Genomic DNA, 24,407 nt, shown 5'->3' on the forward strand with positions numbered 1-24,407 from the left:
CACTATAAAACATAATGAATTGGGTTATTCAATTAGTATATTAAAATTTGTGATGGAACGAGGGGAAAAATAAAATACACAATATTATTCTGATAAATAAACTAGGTTGCTGTTGTCTTCTGCCTAGTAGTTATTATATAAATGGGAGCTATGGTCCTGAACCTGCTTGGCAGCTGCTCTTCTTTGTTGTCTGCACTATTGCTGCTGTGAAATGCATTTGAATTTTTTTGAACTTTTCAGCCACAGCTTTAAGCTCATAAAACTCTGTTATTGATGTAAAGTTAATCTCAGTGTTTAAAGAGGATAACGATACCCACACATCACCATCAACAGGTGCAGCCATGGGAGCTTTATATTTAGAGGAGAGAGACAGAGGTGAGAGAGATGATGGTCACAAAACCACAATGACCCGTGCATCTGCTCTACATACGTAAAAATGACAGAACCTGTCAGAACCTTTATCTGTCTGACTTCTCAGATACTCTAAACTGGTTTGGGTTCACTTCATATTACTACTGCTGAACCATCAATACACGCAATAAAAATGTGCCCCCAAATACAGGACAATTCATGTCTCATATAGATTCAATATGGTCATTTTGTTTATCAAAATGGGACAACCCCTGATCATAATGTATGAGTGGAATTATACTTTGTAAATGTTGGGAGAGATTTATGACATTGCCTTGCACAGTTGCTGTTTGGCACATTACCAGTTCTTGCCCTGCATTAATTTTCTAAAACCAACACAAGTCCAGATAACTAACGTACTGTTTTGCTTTGACACTGGTATCATCTCTTGCTCATTGACATTTTGATTTGTTTCTACCAAGGCCACTTTCAGTGCCAACAATTTGTTTGTTGTCAAATTTATTAGTGTTTAAGGTTTCACAAGAAGTGTGTGGGGACAGCTGTCTAGAATCTGTAGCATTTTAAAAACATGTTTTCATTGAGGCTTTGCAGTTTAAAATACACATTCTGCTGATTTGCAGTAAAGAAAAGCAAAAACCTCATATGACTGCAAAGAAGTCCTAGGAAGATTTTTAGAAATCAAGGAGGCTGATGGCTGATATATCCATCCATTATCTATACTCACTTATTTCTATTTAGGGTCACAGGGATCTGCTGGAGCCTATCCCAGCTCTCTTTGCCTTGGTGAAAGGCAGGAGTACATCCTGGACAGGTCACCAGTCCACAGGGCATGGGTGATATATAATACAGATTTTTTTGACTGATATATTGGCCCTAGTTTTATATATATTTATTTACATTTTCTGTCAAGACTCCAAGGGCGATTATCTATGTTCCTTAGCTAAATAGCCATATAGTCTTAAGATAACTTCTACTGTCATCATACTTTGTACAACAAAATGTATGAAAAATGGCACTCTGGTTTCAGTCATAAAAAAGACATAAAAAATATAAGTACATAAAAACACAGTAGTGCAATTTAAAAATGGCCTGCATGCAGCCTGCATATGTGAGTGTGTGATGGAGGCAATCGCTCTGGGGAAGAAGCTGTTCCTCTGCTAGTCTGAGCTTTGATGGCATTGAATCTTCTCCTGTGGGGTCTGTGACTATGTTGCTGGCTTTCATTTGAAGTCAGCCAACATGCACGGAGTGCTAAGTCTCGAAGTGGACGTTCCACAATCCTCTGGGCTATTTTCACAACCCTGGCCAGGTACTTCCTGTCTTGGGCTGTACAGCTGGCATAGTCACATTGAAGCAGAGGATGCTTTCGATGATGCTTCTGTTGAAGTTCACAAACAGCTCAGAATGGAGAGCGGCTTGCCTGAGCTTCCTGAGGAAGAAATGTCTTTGATGAGCCTTCTTCACCAGATGGGAGGTGTTCAGAACCCAGGTGAGGTTGGATGTGATGTGGATCCCCAGGAACTTCATGTTCTCCACACACTCCACTTCCTCCCCCTATATATGGAGTGGAGCGTGTACTGTCCGACAGTACACGCATATGGAGCATAGCAAGCATTACATTTAATGCTTGATGGATTAAAACCACTGCATTCCTGATGCAACGCCACCTCCAAGGCACTGCAAACATACCACGATGAAAAAGTATGACGCTTTGAATTCCTTGGACCAGTTGCTGTAGGACTAATGTACATGGATAGCACTTATTCGATAGCATGCCAACAGTTGAACTGCCTAGATTGGCTAAACATCCATGAGCTCCTACTGGAACTGCAAAGTTTCCGATCTGTCACCTGTGAAAACAGGGTCAGATCTGAAACTACAAAAAATTATTTGAAAGGACGGAGTTTGCAAAATGTTTAAAAACAGCTAATTTCTAATAGCTAAAGTCTTTTCTCTCTCTCTCATCTCTCTTCACAGACACGTACATAAAACAACCAGAATCTCAGTGAATACTTAAATAAGAAACTAAAAATAAGAAACATATGACATATGCCCTGTTGGTGTAGCCCTCAGGGTAAGCGAATCACTTTAGTCTTGCAACTGTTAGCGGTCCAAGGGCAGCTCCGGAGCAGCCCGGAGAATTAGCCTGGGTGACGGTCCGACCGAAACGTACTCCTAAGCAGAAGCACATGGCTCATCACCTGCCTGTTCATGTTTCTAATACATTTTCCCCGATCAGCGACACACCCGCTGAGAAACCGACTCTGATAATTGGCGATTCCATAGTCAGGAACATGAAAATAGAGACACCAGTGACCATAGTCAAATGTATTCCTGGGCCCAGGGCCACATCGAGTCAAATCTGAAGCTGCTGGCTAAGGCTAATCATAAATATGGAAAAATTGTTATTCACGTAGGCAGCAATGACAGCCGATTACGCCAGTCGGAGGTCACTAAAATTAATGTTGAGTCGGTGTGTAACTTTGCTAAATTAATGTCGGACTCCGTAGTTTTCTCTGGACCACTCACCAATCTGACCAGCGATGACATGTTTAGCCGCATGTCGTCGTTCCGTCGCTGGCTGTCTAGGTGGTGTCCAGCAAACGATGTGGGCTTCATAGACAATTGGGCCACTTTCTGGGGAAAACCCGGTCTGGTAACGATAGACGACATCCATCCCACTTTGAATGGTGCAGCTCTCATCTCTAGAAATTTGGCCGAGTTTATTAGCCGACCTAAAGCCTGACAATCCTGGGTGGGGACCGGGATGCAGAGACTCAGTCTAAAACGCCTCTCTGCAGTTTCCTTAGAGCCGCCGCCCCCCTCAAACCACATAGAGATTGTGTCTGCCCCTCGAACACATAAATCAAATAAATCAGAAGTTAACAGAAGAGGAATTTATGAGTTTCTTTACAAATAAAATCACAACTATAACAGATTAGTAGATTATAACAGCCATTAATGAACCCATCTTTATTAGACTTGGTAAATTTATCTCTAGTATCAGGCTACGTACCACAGGCCTTTAAGACTGCAGTAATCAAACCTTTACTCAAAAAGCCTAGTCTTGATCCAGGAGTCTTGGCTAATTATAGACCAATATCCAACCTGCCATTTATTTATAAAATCCTAGAAAAAGCTGTTGCTAAGCAGCTATCAGACCACTTACACAGGAATGAACTATTTGAAAATTTTCAATCAGGATTTAGAGCACATCATAGTACAGAAACAGCACTGTTAAAAGTTACCAACGATCTTAGCCTCAGATAATGGACTTGTTTCTATACTTGTCCTCCTAGACCTTAGTGCAGCATTCGACACCATTGACCACAACATCTTATTACAGAGATTGGAGCATGTGACTGGTATCAGAGGAACAGCGTTAAAATGGTTCCAATCCTATTTATCAGACAGATTCCAGTTTGTTCATGTCCATGATGAACCTTCCACACGAACAAAAGTTAGTTATGGAGTTCCACAAGGCTCCGTGCTAGGACCGATTCTGTTCACCCTGTACATGCTTCCTTTAGGATATGTCATTAGGAAGCACTCTATTAATTACCACTGCTATGCAGATGACACTCAGTTATATCTATCTATTAAACCTGTTAACACAAACCAGTTAACCAGACTTCAAGCCTGTCTAACTGACATAAAGGCCTGGATGACCAGTAACTTTTTACTTTTAAACTCAGAGAAAACAGAAGTCATTGTATTTGGGCCAAAAAATCTCAGAAATAACTTTTCTCAAATTATAGCTACTCTAGATGGCATAACCCTGGCCTCCATCACTACTGTAAAAAGTCTTGGAGTTATTTTTCACCAGGACATGTCCTTTATCTCACACATAAAACAAATCTCCAGAAATGCATTCTTTCACCTGCGCAACATTGCCAAAATTAGGAACATCCTGTCTCAAAATGATGCAGAAAAACTAGTCCATGCATTTGTTACCTCAAGGCTAGATTACTGTAACTCATTACTATCTGGATGTCCCAATATCTCCATAAAAAGCCTCCACAATGCCGCAGCCAGAGTCCTGACAGGAACTAGCAGGAGAGATCATATTTCTCCTATATTGGCTTCTCTTCATTGGCTCCCTGTAAAACATAAAGTAGAATTTAAAATCCTTCTTCTCACATACAAATCCCTTCATAATCAAGCTCCTTCATACCTTAAAGACCTCATAGTACCATATTATCCCAATCGACCACTTCGCTCTCAGAGTGCAGGTCTACTTGTGGTTCCCAGAGTTTCCAAAAGCAGACTGGGAGGCAGAGCCTTTAGTTATCAAGCTCCTCTCCTGTGGAACCAGCTCCCAGCCTGGGTTCAGGAGGCAGACACTCTCTGTACTTTTAAGGCTAGACTTAAAACCTTCCTCTTTGACAAAGCATATAGTTAGGGCAGGCTACAGGCAACCCTGAACCATCCCTTAGTTATGCTGCTATAGGCCTAGACTGTCCGAGGACCATCGGTGCACTGAGCTCCCCTACCCTAACCCCCGCCCTTCCCTTCCCCTCCCTTCTCTTCATCTCCTCCCACCTCATGTATATTCCACCATTGAATGTCACTAACCTTGTGCTCTCTCTCTCCCCTAGTTTGTGCTCTCTCCCTCTCTCTCTGTCCTCTCTGTACCTTCTGCAGGTGTCCCTGGTCCTGGAGCTGTACAATGGGTATGGAAAGTATTCAGACCCCTTTAAATTTTTCACTCTTTGTGTCATTGCAGCCATTTGCCAAAATCAAAAAAGTTCATTTTATTTCTCATTAATGTACACTCAGCTCCCCATCTTGACAGAAAAAAACAGAAATGTAGAAATTTTTGCAAATTTATTAAAAAAGAAAAACTGAAATATCACATGGTCATAAGTATTCAGACCCTGTGCTCAGTATTGAGTAGAAGCACCCTTTTGAGCTAGTACAGCCATGAGACTTCTTGGGAATGATGCAACAAGTGTTTGGGGATCCTCTTCCATTCTTCCTTGCAGATCCTCTCCAGTTCTGTCAGGTTGGATGGTGAACGTTGGTGGACAGCCATTTTCAGGTCTCTCCAGAGATGCTCAATTGGGTTTAGGTCAGGGACCTGGCTGGGCCAGTCAAGAACGGTCACAGAGTTGTTCCGAAGCTACTCCTTTGTTATTTTAGCTGTGTGCTTAGGGTCATTGTCCTGTTGAAAGGTGAACCTTCGGCCCAGTCTGAGGTCCTGAGCACTCTGGAAGAGGTTTTCTTCCAGGATATCTCTGTACTTGGCCGCATTCATCTTTCCTTCAATTGCAATCAATCATCCTGTCCCTGCAGCTGAAAAACACCCCCACAACATGATGCTCCCACCACCATGTTTCACTGTCAGGATTGTATTGGGCAGGTGATGAGCAATGCCTGGTTTTCTCCACATATACCACTTAGAATTAACGCCAAAAAGTTCAATCTTGGTCTCATCAGACCAGAGAATCTTATTTCTCATAGTCTGGGAGTCCTTCATGTGTTTTTTGGCAAACTCTATGCAGGCTTTCATGTGTCTTGCACTGAGGAGAGGCTTCCGTTGGGCCACTCTGCCATAAAGCCCCGACTGGTGGAGGGCTGCAGTGATAGTTGACTTTGTGGAACTTTCTCCCATCTCCCTACTGCATCTCTGGAGCTCAGCCACAGTGATCTTTGGGTTCTTCTTTACCTCTCTCACCAAGGCTCTTCTCCCACGATTGCTCAGTTTGGCTGGACGGCCAGGTCTAGGAAGAGTTCTGGTCGTCCAGAACTTTTTCCATTTGAGGATTATGGAGGCCACTGTGCTCTTAGGAACCTTGAGTGCTGCAGAAATTTTTTTGTAACCTTGGCCAGATCTGTGCCTTGCCACAATTCTGTCTCTGAGCTCCTTGGGCCGTTCCTTCGACCTCATGATTCTCATTTGCTCTGACATGCACTGTGAGCTGTAAGGTCTTATATAGACAGGTGTGTGCCTTTCCTAATCAAGTCCAGTCAGTTTAATTAAACACAGCTGGACTCCAATGAAGGAGCAGAACCATCTCAAGGAGGATCAGAAGAAATGGACAGCATGTGAGTTAAATATGAGTGTCACTGCAAAGGGTCTGAATACTTATGACCATGTGATATTTCAGTTTTTCTTTTTTAATAAATTTGCAAAAATTTCTACATTTCTGTTTTTTTCTGTCAAGATGGGGTGCTGAGTGTACATTAATGAGAAATAAAATGAACTTTTTTGATTTTGGCAAATGGCTGCAATGACAGAAAGAGTGAAAAATTTAAAGGGGTCTGAATACTTTCCGTACCCACTGTATATTGTTGATGTGCAGTTACTGGTCCCACCAACCTGCAGTGTCTATTTGTTGTTTATTGTTGCTGTTCTTTTCTCTCTGCTCTATCCACTCACCCCAACCGGTCGAGGCAGATGGCCGCCCAAACTGAGCCCGGTTCTGCTGGAGGTTTTTTCTTCCATTAAAGGGAGTTTTTCCTCTCCACTGTCGCCAAGTGCTTGCTCATAACGGAATTGTTGGGTTTTTAGTTTGATTTAGTTTGATTTGCATTGTGATTTGGCACTACACAAATAAAATTGAATTGAATTGAAATAGAAAGCTTGAAATGTCTTCTTTTAAATGAAACAATTCAAGTCGAAAAGAAATCATCACTTTTGATTTAATCCGTATGAACGTAAGGAGAAGTCCGTTTTCTCCTGTCTCACCTCATTACAGGTAATGCGGTCCCGCCTTGTACTCTGTTCACTGTTCACATGTAAATAATCTCAGGTGAACCAGGTAAATATGTGCACACCCTCGAGAAATGACATAAAACGTCAAACTTCATCATAGAATTTACTCACTTTTTCTGCGCGTTTGGATGATGGCGCGTCACGGACGTGAAGAAGCGAGACAAACAGTTTAGCTTGTCCTCAGAGTAAAAACACTGATTTTAACTCAAATGAGGATCGTTTGGCTCCTCATTGTTTTGTATTGTGCTGCGCTAATCCGTCCCATCTACATTGACTGAAAGGCTCATTATCGTCTTTGTCTGGTCGTTCAGTGCATCTTTTGTCTTCTCAGGTAAATGACATGACTATTCATCCAGGGACGAGCCACACCTTCTTGCATATGGCCTTTCTGGACAAAAAGTGTCTTAGAAAATTTAAATCAGTGTATTGTTTACTGTGAATGTGTGAACAAGATGACTTTCACAACACTGTGAAGTAAACACTTTAGCCAGCAACATGCAGGTCTCCAAAGTCTTGTGAACCAATATTCTGTTTGTGTTTTATGGTCTTATTTCAGTGACTAAAAAATTGTAGTCTTTCACTAACCATGCATAAACACTTTTTTCTCAAAAACACAATCATGTATAAACTTGCTGCTCACATATTATTTTAGCCCATTTTTATTACAGTGTTATTAGACTTTAGACATTAATATGTTTAAAAGACACTGAAAAAAGCAGGACATGTCAAAATTTGTCCAGGCCTCCAAAACCCCCTCAGACCCCAGAGGGTTAAGGTAGGAATATGTAAATTATACCATGGGGCTAATCTCCTCTGATTCACTAACTTCTTTTTCAGAGGGGCCACAGTATCGAGCGTTTCACACAGTGAGGCTACAGCACTGTCAACAATATGATCAATTTGGTAGAGAGTGGGATTGAGGCAGCTGCCTTCCACTGTGTTGGTACTTGGCATAGATGTAAATAAAGATGGAATCATTTTCTTAAATTTATTAACAGCATTGTCAGATAAACATCTGCTGTAGTGGAATTTTCTTCCAAATGCTGCATGATCCATCATCTTAAATTCAAAAGTTATTAAAGAATGACCTGACAAAATAGGATTATGGGGAAAAACGATTAAATGTTCAATTTCGATACTATAGGTCAGAACAAGATCAAGGGTGTGATTGAAACAGTGGGTGGGTTTATTAACAGTTTGAGTGAAACCAATTGAATCTAATATAGCGTTAAATACAGTGCTGAGACTATTATTTTCAACATCTACGTGAACGTTAAAATCTCCCACTATAATGACTTTATCTGAACTAAGCACTAAATCAGACAGGAAGTCAGGGAATTCAGTTAAAAGCTGTAGTAAGGGACAGGTGGATGGTACACAATGACAAGTGACAAGGTTTTTGTGTTTTCCAGTTTGGATGCGAGACACTAAGAGTGAGGCTCTCAAATGAGTTATAACTGTTCTGAGGATGAAAGTTTAATAATAAGTTTGAGTGGAAGATTGCAGCTACCCATCCACTTCGACCTGTGCTTCGAGGAACATGACAATTTTATGACTGAGGGGGGTTGATTCATTCAGACTGATATATTCAACCTGCTGAAGCCAGGTTTCAGTAAGGCAGAGAAAGTCAATTTGTTGATCAGTTATCAAATCATTTACTAACAGAGATTTAGATGAAAGAGACCTAATATTTAATAATCCACATCTGAGTGTTCAGTTTTTCTGTTCAATAAGAGGAGTGGTCTTAATTTTTATTAGGTTTTTATGAATAACTCATTTTATGAGGGGCAGACATAATTTCTATGTGGTTTGAGGGGGGTGACGGCTCTAAGGAAACTGCAGAGAGGCGTTTTAGACTGAGTCTCTGCATCCCGGTCCCCACCCAGGATTGTCAGGCTTTAGGTCGGCTAATAAACTCGGCCAAATTTCTAGAGATGAGATCTGCACCATTCAAAGTGGGATGGATGCCGTCTCTCGCTACCAGACCGGGTTTTCCCCAGAAAGTGGCCCAATTGTCTATGAAGCCCACATCGTTTGCTGGACACCACCTGGACAGCCAGCGACGGAACGACGACATGCGGCTAAACATGTCATCGCTGGTCAGATTGGTGAGGGGTCCAGAGAAAACTACGGAGTCTGACATTAATTTAGCAAAGTTACACACCAACTCAACATTAATTTTAGTGACCTCCGATTGGCGTAATTGGGTGTCATTGCTGCCGACGTGAATAACAATTTTTCCATATTTATGATTAGCCTTAGCCAGCAGCTTCAGATTTGACTCGATGTCGCCCGCTCTGGCCGCAGAAATACATTTGACTATGGTCACTGGTGTCTCTAGCTTCACGTTTCTGACTATGGAATTGCGAATTATCAGAGTCCGTTTCTCAGCGGGTGTGTCGCTCATCGGGGAAAATCTAATAGAAATGTGAACGTGATGAGCCATGGGCTTCTGCTTAGGAGTATGTTTCCGTCGGACCGTTTAGAGAATTTAGTTAGTTTTCAGGTGTGTTAGACTAAAGCTAGTCTGTTGCTAATCTGTAGACGAGCTATACAGCACAGATAGACATGACAGACATGACACGCTTACAATAGGAAGTGATTCACTTACCCGGAAACTAGGGTCAGACCAGCAAAAGCAAAAGCAACTGTGTGGAATATCTAAGACATCTATTAGTCGATCTTTTAGATAGCAGTCCACACAAATACCAGGACCATGAAGGAGTTTAAAAACAAAAAAAATTAACTTAAAAAGAATTTTGTAATGAACTGGTAGCTACTGAAGGGAACACAGAAAAGGGGTCATGCAGCATTGTGAATAATCTGGCTAAAGTAGACTGGTTTACTCCAAGACTGGTTTATATTATTAGCTGTTTTAAAAGTGGCAACTACAAACAAAGATGTCTAATGACTTGTTTTTTCCATGAACAATTAAATATTTAAGATAATTTTTTTTACTGTTCAAGTAATCCAGCTTAGTGGATGCAACTCTGAAATTATGCGTGTGTGTGTGTGTGCAGGAAAGCAGCAGAAAGCCTGTAATTACACAGCTCTGTTCCCCCTAGGCAGGTGATAGGGGTATCCATTTATCAACTACAAAGCCTGTCTCATAGTCAGAATGCAGAGGTTTACATGCTGTACTACAATACACACACGTACGTACATGCACAGATATGTTTCACTAAACCATACTCAGGAAGTTGATAGCAGATAACATAAGCACCTTCCTTTGACTGTATTCATTCCTCAGCTCAAACAGGTTCTTCCCAAACAGAAGTACTCGAACACAGGCACACATACTTGGTCACCTTCAAACTATATGCTCTATTGAAAGTATATAAGTATGTGCGTGTGTGTGTGTGTGTGTGTGTATACAAGGAAGAGAAATGACTCAGAAAGAGGTTGGTCCCTCTCATTTTCCCCAGGGCCCCTGAGGATGTGTCACCTCCTCACTAAATTAGTCTAATTTGTGGCTTGGAGATTTGTGAAAATAATTAATGAAGGGAAAACTAAACCACTAATAAAATACATCTGCATGGAAAAGGTAGCCCTCTGTTGTGTGTATATGTCTTTTAATAAAAAAATTAAATCTGTTCCAGTTTGTTCATATCTACTGGTATGATGGGTATGATGCAGTCACAAAGAACAATGACACTGTCACTGAAAGGTCACACAGAATCTGTGATTTGGAAATGTTTTGGATTTCCAATGCTCGTTTAACAACAAATAAAGTATGCAGTCAACCTGTGCAAATAAAGACAGGAAACACTGCAAATACTTTCCACCAAAAACGAACATTACCGTCCCTGTATTAAAAAAAGCCAAGATCTATGCGTCCATGATGCATCACTAGTACACAAGGTGGCAAATATGTCTGACGACAGAGCAAGTGCAATTTATTTTTTTATTGTGAAAGACATCACATCAGTTAGAACAGTAGAAAACACTGGTTGACTGACAGTCTAAAGCTGCAGGGCTGAAGCATTTTTCAAAAAAGGCAGTGGCTCAAGAAGTGGAAGACACTAACATGTCCTGACACACAGCACAGCCTTACACGAGCCTATAAGCATGCATGTTAGACCATGTTAGATGACATTACCAATTCAATTCAGTTATCCAATAAGAAATGAATTGGTGTTTAAAACTAATTCAAACCTTGTGTTTTATGTAAAAATAAATCCTAAAAGAAATATACACATTGAAATTAAAATGATCAAGTGGAGCTTTTGTAAACAACTTTTTGTCAACAGTTCAAACATTCAATACTACTGACCATAACACACTGCATATCTTGAGGTCTAACAAACAAATGTATTTCCTTCCTAATTAGTGGTATCAAATGGATATATATTGACAATTATAGATACACTAATATCAAAAAAAATATGATTTTTGCCCATATCTGCATTTCCTAATCAATATCCTTTACACAAATGTCTTTGGTGGACTATCCGACAGCATATGAATGTTTAATTTCATGTGGACAACTGAGTTTAACATGAAAGTCTTAGAAAGAAGATTGTTTCAAAGTGTGCTGTGCCTCCTCCAATAGCACATCAACCCTCTTCATGAAGACCATATGTAAGCTTCAGCTTTTGCTTTATGTGTCAAACCACTCAGTCCTCTCTTAAGCACACTAAGCACACTCATGTCCCTTATTTTAATTGTGACATGTCCTACTTTCTGTTATCCTTGGTGTCCTCCTCCCAGCTTTAGTTCCAGTTTTTTGTCACCCGATTATACCCACCATTTACCTCTCCCCAGCCAGTTCATTCTGTTAGCCTGCGTCACTCTCAGCCTGTTTGTTTGTTTGGATACCGTTTGCTACCTCCACGGAACTCTGTTTGGACTCTAGCTTTTCTCTGCCATCTTGGGGTTCTTTAGGCTGAGCTGGTACCCTGTTTGTCGCTGTTTTCTCCTGCACCTGGCTGTCTGTTGTTTTTCAGTGTCGCTCATTTAACTAGCAGTCGTTTATCTACCCTTATTGGCTCCGCAAATCTCATGTCTCTGTACTGTCCCCTCCCTCCCACCGGTTCTAAATAAACCTCTGTGTTTCCATCATCCTGGTTCACCTGTGCTGACTGAATTAAGATGTCACCAGATCATTTAAATCATTTAAATCATTTAAAATAGTCATATTCACCTAGATTAGAGCATCCAGCCACACAAGCTGCTAGAAAAACTTCAAAGCCAAGATAGCAATGCAACCCCATCTTGACATCATAGCTATCAATTAGAGCATACCTGACTGGCCAGGTACAGTATGCCCACAGCAGCAACCTCTTAGACTGGGTGAAGAGCACTGGGCCACACTGCTAACACTATTTCTCTTCCCACTCATCATCTTTCTTCAATTTTAACAAGTTGGCACCTTTGAACATTCTTCCATGTGTGATTCATTGAAGACAGTGAGGATTTTGTCAGGTTTTGTCATTTGTCATAAGAAAAAACCTTTACACACCTTCACATATGCAATCCCACTCTGAGATCCAAGGTCCAGATTCCCTGGCTTTCACCAATAATAAAATACGAGCTCATTATAAGACTCCATCACAGTTGGGAAAATCCGCCTGTGTTAGAATCAGTGTATGTTAACAGGCTTAATTTAACCCTCAGGGGTCGACGAACGCGCCAGCACGTTCTGTGGCATCTTCTCCTGATAACGCAGAAACAAACTTAAATTACTCCGTTAATTTTGATCATACAGATAAAAGCAATATATCATTTGAATCTATAAAGCGTCTAGTTTTAGTTGTATAATAACAACAAAGGTTTTGTTGGTATTTTGTTAAATAAAGAAAGCAGACAGGGTGTGCTTTCTGTCCTCTCTGTCTCTGTCATCTCTCTTCACAGACACGTAAATAAAACAACCAGAATCTCAGCAACTGACATATATGGCTAGAAAGCTTGAAATGTTTTCTTTTAAATGAAACAATTCAAGTCGAAAACAAATTATCACTTTTTATTTAATCCGTATGAACGTAAGGAGAAGTACGTTTTCTCCTGTTTCACCTCATTACAGCTAATTTGATCCTGCCTCGCACTGCTCACATGTAAATAATCTGAGGTGAGCCAGGTAATTATGTGCACACCACCGAGAAATGACATAAAACTTCATCAATTTACTCACTTTTTCTGTGTGTTTGGATGATGGCACGTTACGCGGGTGAAGAAGCGTTTCGTATGTTCCAGACAGAGACGAAGAGTTTACTTTCTCCTCAGTGGAAAAACACGACTCAGATGATGAACGTTTGGATCTGCATTGTATTGTATTGTGTTGCACTAATCCCCTCTCAGCCACATTGACTGAAAGGCTCATTTTGCAGTTCTTCGTGCAATTTTGCAATTTGTGATAACAGTTTTGAACTTCACATAAAACATATTTCTTACTCTGCAAGTGATTCCATTATTAGTGGTGACTAACATAATACAATTCAATCTGACATTTTCTTTGACTAATGTGGGTATGAATTCTACATATGTTTCCTCCCATGTGCATGAATACATTAAAGCTAAAGAACTTAAAGATGCAAAAGAATAACTTCCTTAAACAATCACATATATAAATATAACAGACTTTAGCATGGACATTAACAGCACAAAATTCAAGCCACCTCAGTCAAAAAACTGTGCCCCACTGTCAACAACATCTGAGTCACACCCTTCTCCCATAGCGTCATTATTTCATTACTCCCCCCTGGAATCACATTATTTTAGCATTTTAAAACTAGCCCACAGCTAATTTTCCACTTTGGGTTAATATTTTTTACTTCCCTTTCCAACTAGCGTAAATAGTTTTCATATCCCCCACTCCTGTTTGGCCTGGAGTAGAGGCTGCCATCTGTTCTGCAAATAAATTGTTTTCTCTCTCTCTCAGAGTGAGCTCTGTTCTGTCACAAGGGTGACGGACTAAGTGAAGGTAATATACTTTCTTGCTGAAGACAGGAAAAAGATCAGTCATGCTAATGCCCTTGCCTTTTTAATCAAATCATGCCACGTATGGTGCTCAGAGACCCACCCCACACTCATGCCAAGGTCTGTAAGGGTTAAAAATATTTCTAGTCTGTGTGGTTGTGTTTATGTGGTTGGGAGGCATAATGATTTTCTTTGTGTGACTGCCTTGATGCAAGACCTTAAAATTCCCAAGTGAAGGAAGGAAAATTGCCCAGACTTTCTGGGTATCTGCTGCAGCCCTTGCATCAAATTCAGAAGCAGGTAGCAGTAGAAAGACATGACAGTGATATAGGAGGTATTGAATTCCACATTCTCTGAGTCACTGCTGGCCCCCAGAGTTCAGAATAGCTCTGATAAGCCCCGACTGTTGAGAATCTGTGGGCCTCACTAATCTAGTGATGCTTTATCATTCTAGTTACACCACCATAGAAATTTTAGGACATTAAACACACTATTTGTTCATAATAAATTTTAGATTTTGACTCAAGTGATGCATTCATCCCAAGTTAAACAACCAATACCACAGACAAAAAGAAATTCTTTAATCTTTCAAGGATGCTACAACTCTATAGGAAATTGCTGTCAGACATCTCACCATAGGCCAATAAAACCTGGCAGGGGTTCCAGTTCAAACATTTTCTCTTGGGTCAACTCCAGACCCCATAACTTCCACCTAGAGTACTCCCATAACTCAACAGTTCTATCAGTAAAAATCTGTGATAATTTTGGAAACAAACTATGACAAAAAACAACTATGATGAAATGTTTTAAATTTTTTATCAAATTGAAACCTAAACAATAACATGAAATAAAGACGGTGGACAGACATTAAGTCTCAATTCTATTCAACACCCTGCTGCATCCATGAAATCACAAACTGTAGCTCCTGATTAGTAAAAGCCATTTAAAATCAAAGTTCTGTCATGAGTTGAGGTAGGTGTGTCTGAAGGTGCAGGAGAGAAGGAGAGGCGGTAGGACCCAAATGCAGACAACCAAGGCTTTATTCTTCCTGGGATCCCCAGGGCAAACTCAAAACACAAAAAACTCGGGAACCGGGTGAGACGGTAATTAACTGAGACCGGGTGGGACGGTCGTCATAAAAACAAGCTCCTACATCCACAAACACAGTAACGAATGATAGTGATTATGACTAGTGCAAACAATGCTCCGGCGGGGAACAAAGGAAAGAGGGAGGTATAAATAGGGGGGGAAACAAAGAGTGATTAAACCCAGGTGAAATCAATGAACAGAAATAACTAGTGAAGCTGCCAGTGTGAGGGAAAAGGAAGTCTATACAAAATAAAGGTCTCCTGGCAGGAAGTCCCAAAGGGGAATCATGACAAGTTCTGTGTGTAGCTGTAACATTAAAGTTACTTTCATCTATATATCTTTTCTCCCGCTTTCAAAAGGAATGATTACGTTCCCAGATGAATGTCAGCTGCCAAACATGTAAATCTTCTTCTAGACGTTGGCTAAGGATGTTGGCTAAACTTATGTTCTCCCACAATTTAGTTTCTCCTCTCAAGCTGAACCCAGTGAACAGGACATCAGTGAAAATTGGTCCAGCTTCTACAAAACAGAGAGGCATGGGCACTGCGTATGTGATCAAATAAACTGCTCTTTCCACTAACTTTGCACCAGATGAGAACTGAGCCTGGTTCTGCTGGAGGTTTTTTCTTCCGCTAAAGGGAGTTTTTCCTCTCCACTGTCACCAAGTGTTACTCATAAGGGATTTGTTGGGTTTCTATGTAAAGTGCCTTGAGATGATTGTTTTGTGATTTGGTGCTTTACAAATAAAATTGAATTTAACTGAATTGAACAACACAAGCAACCATGGTAACTGTACATGCAACAGCTGCAGTCTCGAAATTCTTAAAGCATATAAATATTAAAAATGCAAGACAAAATGGTGAACACTCGATTAAAATGTTGTTTGATTAGTTATTGTTCAGTAAAACTACACATAAACGTCTCACCAAAAGGCTAAAACTAAAACTAAATCAAATTCAGGTGTCCAAACTAACACTGAATTGCTGAGATTCTGAGCAAGATACACTGTGGGCCTGATGGTAACAAACAGGAACAGTCCAACATTTATAAATCATAAGAAGCCAACAAAATGGTCAGATCATCTTAACTATGTTTGAAATTAATCACAAATAAACTGCCTCTAATTACTTTTCTCTACACAGGAAATACGACAATGACTAAATTTACATGGACAGCAATAATCCAACTATTGACCTTATTCCGAGTAAGATAATATTCTCATAAAGGTGTTTACATGAATTGCTTTTAGAATATTCCTTTCATGTTCCCATTTTACAAGTTTTAGACCATAGACTGATTAATGACTCACATTTGTCGGCGTCATGCTGTCTGACTTTCTAGTACTTGTCATGCAATACGTGCACATAGATGATGGTGTCTTCTCCAAAACAACAGGCATATTCTGTACTTTCATTCTGCAACATTCTGTCGTTCTAATGCTGTGTGTGTATAAGTATCCTGTCGTAAAAAATGCTGCAAAAACTCTCACAGAACATTCATTTTGCGATTAAGGTGTTTACATGCATTTCATAATGCGACTAAAATAAGAATACTCCACGTCTTAATTCGCTTATTGCTTACTTCGACTATGACCTTAAACGGATTAAGGTAATCAAAAATCACTGTTTACATGTCTCAATCTGATCAATATCTGAGTTTTGTTGTCCACTCATTATGCCCATACACAATCCCTCACAAACAAATCCTGCTTCATACATGATCACATATGGGACAAAAGTTTGGACATAATGTGCCTCACAGAAACCTGGCATCAACCAGATGTTTTTTTCTGTTTTAAATGAGACCTGTCTTCCTGGGTACTGTTATTTCCAAAAAGCCTGTACCATCTACAGCAGTCACCTGGATCTATCCCCTCTGGCCCTCCCTGAGCTGTCTTCTTTTGAATGCCCCCTTTCACAGTGACAGTACTATTAAAACACCGGCCACCCAAACTAGAGAGCTAGATTTAAGACTTTTTAAGACCTTTTTAATACCACGCTGAATGAAATTTAAGACCAATTTTGTAGAAATAAAATAAAACATCCCACAATACAACCAATTCCCATAACACACTGTTTATTGATATAAACTGTTTACACACCGTTTGATTTATTGAGTAAAACAAAAATAAAATGCCAGGTGTTTTCCGACAGGTTTCCACAGCTGCTTTGTCTTATTCACACCGCATGTGGGTCTCCAAAGCTTTCATACCCATTGTTCCGAGTTTTACATTTTTTTGCACCGGACCTCGAACACGTTGCCATTAACTGTACTTAACCACGGCGCAAAATTAGGGTTTTTTAACCAATTGTCATTAAATTTACATTTACCCATGGTAAAAGACTAATGCTGAAACTTTCCCGCAGTTCACGCAGCTGCCGGAAAGCATGTGTTAAATAAACTCCCCTCAAACGCGTATTTTAGTTGGTTCCGCCTATTTCGTTCTGCGTAACAAATACGCAAAAGGATTTCAAATTGATTTCAAGATGAAAATAAAATCTTCTTTATGGGTCTGTTAGATTTCATTTTAAGACCTTTGAAACATGAATTTAAGACATTTTAATGCTAATTAAGGCCTTAGTTTTATAATATGGAATTTAAGACTTTTTAAGACTTTTTAAGGATCCGCGGACACCCTGTAAATGCATCCTTCATCTCAGAGTTGTACAATTTTCTTTTAACTTTCTGCACCACCTCTTCCAATATAATAATATAACTTGGAGATTTCAACATTCATGTCAACAACCCCTCCTGTCATCTTGCTACAGAATTCTTGCAGTTATTAGTTATTGTTTAAACCTGAGACATGTTAATGTTTCCACACACATCAAGGGGAACATTCTTGATTTGGTCATTACTGCCCCTTTAAGTGCACATCTGTGTATGATCTGGGTGTATCTGACCATAAGGTCATCTCCATGGAGCTGCCTTGTCTGTCTCCCCACATCAAGCCCAAAACATGAAGTACGTTTCAGAAATCTGAAAAACATTAACACAGAAAACCTGACCTTAAGCCTTCAACATCTTCATTCTGTAAATGTCACTGAAACATTAGGACAATTATGTTTTCCCACTCAGCTACCTGGTTCACAAATGACTTTGAGCGGCGGTATAATACTTCTGGACTTACTATTCACAAGCTGGCCTATCAGGACCACCAAAAACCTTATTTGAAGTCCATCAAAGAAGCATGGTCACAATATTAATCAAATATTATTCAAAATAGTTCTGGCAATTCCAAACAGTTGTTCTCCACCATACTGCAGAAGAACAATGCAACAATCTTATGACCTTTTTTAAAATCAAAATTGCCAAAATTCACTCCTCTTTTTATGTTCCCTCCTTCTTGCCTGTCCCAACTGCTGACCTGCAGTCTGGTATTTCAAGGCAGCTCTGCTGCTTCCCAGAGGTCACTCAACATGAGGTTGAGGACACCATCTGGGGGATGTTGATCACGGAATACTTCTCAACCAGCTACACCACTCCATTGGACTTAATAACACTGTCCTGAGCTGTTTTGAGTCATACCGCACAGACAGATCTGAAGTTGTGGCAATAGGAAGTTCAAGGTCCTGTTCACATGCTGTTGGATGCAGGGTTCCACAGGGATCAGTTCTTGGACCTATTTTATTCATTCTTTACATGCTCCCCCATGCCCCCCCCCCTTTGATAAAGTCATCAGTCTCCTAGGAATTTCTTTGCATTGCTATGCTGATAATACACAACTATATATGAAAACTGATACTCACTCATCATCATCAACTCTACCTACACTCGCTGCCTGTCTGAACGAGATAATGGCGTGGATGAATCATAACTTTCTCCAGCTGAGCAGTTCAAAATCAGAGGCCATCCTCATTGGTTCCCCGCATCAGATCAAAACATCTACAATAACCTGCATTACATTCTCTGGCCAGGACATTCCTCTATCACCATTAGTCACCAAACTCGGTGTTAGATTTGACCCACATTTAAACTTTGAGCCTCACACTATATTATCTGCAAAATATAATTTCATCACCAGGAATATAGCCAGACTTCGTCCTACACTCACCCTACATGACGCTGAGAAGCTCATCCACGCCTTTGTCTCCTCCAGACAGGACTACTGCAACTCTCTTCTCATTGGGATCCCTAGAAAGAGCATCCAGAAACTCCAACACATACAGAATGATGCCGCTAGGATCCTGATGAAGGTGCGTAAACACAAACACATTACACCAATTCTTCAATCATTATACTGGCTTCCCATTTCCGCCCAGATTGAATACAAATTCTTTCTCCTCACACATCAGTGCATCTATGGCAATGCCCCCGCTTACCTTAAAGAACTCACCCCCCACAGATTTCAGCATGTTCCCGCTCTACAAACACTGATCCCCCCCCTGGACTAAGACACGCACCACTGGGGATCGAGCCTTTTGTGCCGCCACTCCCTGCCTATGGAATGCTCTCCCTGAACATCTGAGGGCTCCACAAACGACGTGATGGTTTTAAAAGTGGCCTAAAAACGTACCCTTTGAAAAAGTATTTTAATGTATAATGTTTAAACTTCTGTGTTATTCTCAGTTTTTTAATTGTACTAATTGCTTTATATTTCCCCTCCTTAAACTGCCACCTTATCGTGGTGGAAGGGTCTGACTGCCTGGATGATCCTGTGAGGATTTTACAACAGAGCAAATGGTCACTAACTTAAACCAATGTGGGGGCTGAATGTTTGCTTGACCCTTTCATGGTATGTGGTTCTGTCTGTTTTATTGGTTTAGTATTTTAGGGTAGAGGGTTGTAAATAACTGCCAACAATTTGTTTCTTTGATGGTAAGAAGACTGAAGATAGTACCTGAACAAACGTGGAGTCTGTTCAAGATTAGTCCACCCCTTTCTTGTCAAAATGTATATAAACTGGTCTTTTAACACAGACGGGAGAGGACTTTCTGCAAGGACGTCCTCTCCGGGCCTGTGATTAAACCTGAGATGATTCATCACACTTGTGGTTGTTTTCTGAGAATTAGCAACTCTCAAACTTAAAGAAATTTCTACCACAATTTGGCGACGAGGATGGGATGGACAGGCCACTGACCGGCGCCTGTTCTGGACCGAAGGAACCACCGGTGGTAAAATTTAAAAATGAAGGGAAAGTTCCGCTCCGACAAACGGAGGGCTGGAATCCCGCCTGAGGTCAGAACGGGTGGCGGACAGTGCATGCTCCATTCCTTTGATAAGTGAGTACAGTGTTATGAATCATTTCTTGTGTATGTCTGTTAAGTGTTGATTTATGTTTTTGGTCTGCGTCAAAATGAAAAACCCTAGGTGTGTGTGTTTGGTAATCACGTGATCTTTGTAATCCCTCCTGGTAATGAGACCAGTGTGTCTGAGGGACAGACGCCAGATGATGAAAAAATAATCCTAAAAAACAAAAAAGAAGAAGAAAAAAAAAAAGAAACAACGAGAAAACCCCACTGGCTGAGGATTACAAAAGTAAGTCTTCCTTCGGGAAGCCGTATGGTTTATTAAGGAAACGGACCCGTACGTGGAAAACATGAAAAAATTAAGACAGTACTGAAGAAGTAAGCTCTGATTGTTAATGAGAAGTTCGATAATGTTGTTAATGTGAACTAAGCTGTTAAATGAGAAGTAAGCTATTGTTAATGAGAAGTACGCTATTGTCTATGAGGAGTAAGATGTTATTGTCTATAAGAAGTGAGATATTATTATTGATAAGAACCACCTTAGAATTTGTCCCATATCATGAACTGGGCATATGAATGAGGTGATAATGTCATAAGCTTTGTGGTGACTCCTTCAGTGTCTTGTATGCACAATGTGTGTACAATAAGGGGACGTTGCTTGGAACGAAAGTGTCATACAAACTACCTGGCTGAAGAAAGTTACCCAAAGTTAGTGTTTGCATGATAAGATCTGACCATACGATGAGATGGGAAGATCAGTGTGAATGAGAACTATTGTGTGTGTGTTATAAGCCCAATGAAAGTGTAAGCACCAGCCCCAGTGCTAAATGATGGTAGATAAATGGGTTAAAATGTGGTTATAGAATGTTGTTGAGAAGGAGAAGAGGAAGTGAAAGAAGGAAAACAAAGAAGGAAGAAATAAATTGGCACTCTTTTCAAGAGTGAGAAAGGGAGGCAGAAATAGAAGTAAGAAAAAATCTGCTGCAGAATTAAGGGTAAAAGTAAAAAAGTGATGTTGAGGAGAATAAGAAGGTAAAATAGAAATGTAGGGTGAGAAAGTAGAAGTTATGTTTTGAAGGTTCGTCAAACTCCGATGGGGACACATCAGACCCACAACACGGCACCAGTGGGATCACAACAATTCACCGCTACGATGGACACCTTGGATGAAGCTGTGCGGACTGCAGTTCCTCTCAGAGTCTGCTGGTTTGAGATTCATGATACTAGACAAAAGGGGGGTGAGTCACCAGCTGATTATTGCACCCGCATGGTAACTGTATTCGCTGCACACTCCGGATAATGCGGCATACAGTCACCTGTGGAAAACTGCATTAATAAATGTCTCAACCTGGCCCAAGGAGCTGCGTCATGATGTCATGTGTCAGCTGGGAAACTGAGACTTTGCCAAATGTATGTAGGACACATGTCTTACACGCAGAAAGGAACCGAGAGGAGTCAGACATGGACCGGGTAAAGGAATAAAATTCTCCGCTCACCAGCAGGAAACTACACAAGCTCGCAGAAGGAGCCTGCGATCTCGACAGAACAACACAAGGAGACGTTAGAGGAATCAAGGATTTGGGCAGAATCAGCTTCAAAGAGAACAGTTTCACACTTTAAAGGACATGGACACATATCCTATAACTGAATCAACAAAGACTGATGAAATACAATTGAATGATTGGACCTCAGGAAACCCATATGATGACAGTGCTATAGAAATACCCTGACTAATAATGTAATGTAATGTGTTTTTTTCCTCTGATTGGTAATTATAATTGTGTTGACACTTTGTGTCAAAAGGGGGGAATGTGAGGATTTTACAACAGAGCAAATGGTCACTAACTTAAACCAATGTGGGGGCTGAATGTTTGCTTGACCCTTTCATGGTATGTGGTTCTGTCTGTTTTATTGGTTTAGTATTTTAGGGTAGAGGGTTGTAAATAACTGCCAACAATTTGTTTCTTTGATGGTAAGAAGACTGAAGATAGTACCTGAACAAACGTGGAGTCTGTTCAAGATTAGTCCACCCCTTTCTTGTCAAAATGTATATAAACTGGTCTTTTAACACAGACGGGAGAGGACTTTCTGCAAGGACGTCCTCTCCGGGCCTGTGATTAAACCTGAGATGATTCATCACACTTGTGGTTGTTTTCTGAGAATTAGCAACTCTCAAACTTAAAGAAATTTCTACCACAATTCTAGGAGCTATGTTGTTGGGGGCTTCATGCCCAAGGCAAACGGGCCCTAGGTGACAGGTCAGACCAAGAGCAGCATGGCGGAGCTGCAGCCCCCACCCTGAAACTGGCTCTGGGGACATGGGGGGGGGGGGGCAAAGTAAATTATTTGTCGCTGTCTGGAACATACGAAGCGTTTCTTCACCCATGTGATGTGCCATCACCCAAACGCACAGAAAAAGTGAGTAAATTCTATGATGAAGCTTGACGTTTTATGCCATTTCTCGGGAGCGTGCACATAATTACCTGGCTCACCTCAGATTATTTCCATATGAACAGTGCGCTCAGTGTGAGCTGCGATCACATTAGCTATAATGAGGTGAGACAGGAGAAACCGTGCGGCTCATTAATTTCATCCGCATTACATAAAAAGAGATTATTTGTTTTCAACTTGAATAGTTTCATTTAAAAGAAGACATTTCAACATTTCTATCCATATATTTCTCATTTTTATGAGGCAAGTATTTGCTGAGATTCTGGTTGTTTTATTTATGTGTCTGTGAAGAGAGATGACAGAGACAGAGAAGACAGAGAGCGCACCCTGTCTGCTTACTTTATTTTTCAAAAGCACTGCATTTTGTTTTTATTATGAGTGTGTACAACTAAAACTACACCCTTTACAGATTCGAATTATATATTGCTCTTTTCTGTACGATCAAAACTGACTGTAATTTACGTTTGGTTCAGCATTATCAGGAGAAGATGCCACAAAACAAGGCGGCGCGTTCATCGACCCCTGAAGGTTAAACATTGGCATAAATGAGGATTGTCTAACATCATCACAAGACTATTCCAGATTTTAGCTGCATTTCATATGGCACCAACATGTCAGAGGTGTACTGTGGTGCTGAGCCATGAAGAGAGTTATACACAAGCAGAGATTTGAGAACAGGAGTAATGTGGTTGTACTTTCTGGGACCTGCTGGAGATAAATGCATGGATGAATCCAAGTCTTGGCCCCCTGTTGGTGTTGCTCTCCGGGTAAGCGAATCACTTTTGTCTTGCAAGCGTGTCGTGTTGTGTGTGTTGTATAGTTCGTCTACAGACTAGCAACAGACTAGCTATAGTTTAACACACCTAAAAACCAACTAGCTAAACCCTAAACAATTCATTAACTGCTACATTCCGGTACAAGCCAAGTACCTTTCTATTTTGACCGGTATTTATTGCTATTTCCTGACTTAGCGCTCGTTAGCCTACCGGTTAGCTTAACTAGCTACTTAGCTTAGCTAACATGGCCTCTCCTTCTCTCTATCTTTCTTGCTCGGTGTGCCAGATGTTTTGTGATTCCTCTGCCTCCTTTAGCGATAATGATACCTGTAATAAGTGTAAGGTTCTGTTAGCCTTGGAGGCGAGGATCACTGATTTGGAAGGGCGGCTCCGCACCTTCGCTCAGCGACACACCCGCTGAGAAACCGACTCTGATAATTGGCGATTCCATAGTCAGGAACGTGAAAATAGAGACGCCAGTGACCATAGTAAAATGTACTCCTGGGGCCAGAGCGGGCGACATCGAGTCAAATCTGAAGCTGCTGGCTAAGGCTAATCATAAATATGGAAAAATTGTTATTCACGTCGGCAGCAATGACACCCGATTACGCCAATCGGAGGTCACTAAAATTAACGTTGAGTTGGTGTGTAACTTTGCTAAATTAATGTCAGACTCCGTAGTTTTCTCTGGACCCCTCCCCAATCTGACCAGCGATGACATGTTTAGCCGCATGTCGTTGTTCCGTCGCTGGCTGTCTAGGTGGTGTCCAGCAAACGATGTGGGCTTCATAGACAATTGGGCCACTTTCTGGGGAAAACCCGGTCTGGTAGCGAGAGACGGCATCCATCCCACTTTGAATGGTGCAGATCTCATCTCTAGAAATTTGGCCGAGTTTA

The 24,407-nt window shown here is 40.8% G+C and overlaps 1 protein-coding gene across 7 annotated transcripts in view; it reads right to left on the bottom strand.

The window, feature by feature from the left end:
- ltbp1 (latent transforming growth factor beta binding protein 1) overlaps positions 1-24,407 on the bottom strand; it is a 206,642-nt gene that overhangs the window by 152,418 nt on the left and 29,817 nt on the right. The window lies entirely within an intron of this gene.

This window comes from Mastacembelus armatus, chromosome 15 (genome assembly GCF_900324485.2).
Source record: "Mastacembelus armatus chromosome 15, fMasArm1.2, whole genome shotgun sequence".
Classification (NCBI taxonomy): Eukaryota; Metazoa; Chordata; class Actinopteri; order Synbranchiformes; family Mastacembelidae; genus Mastacembelus; species Mastacembelus armatus.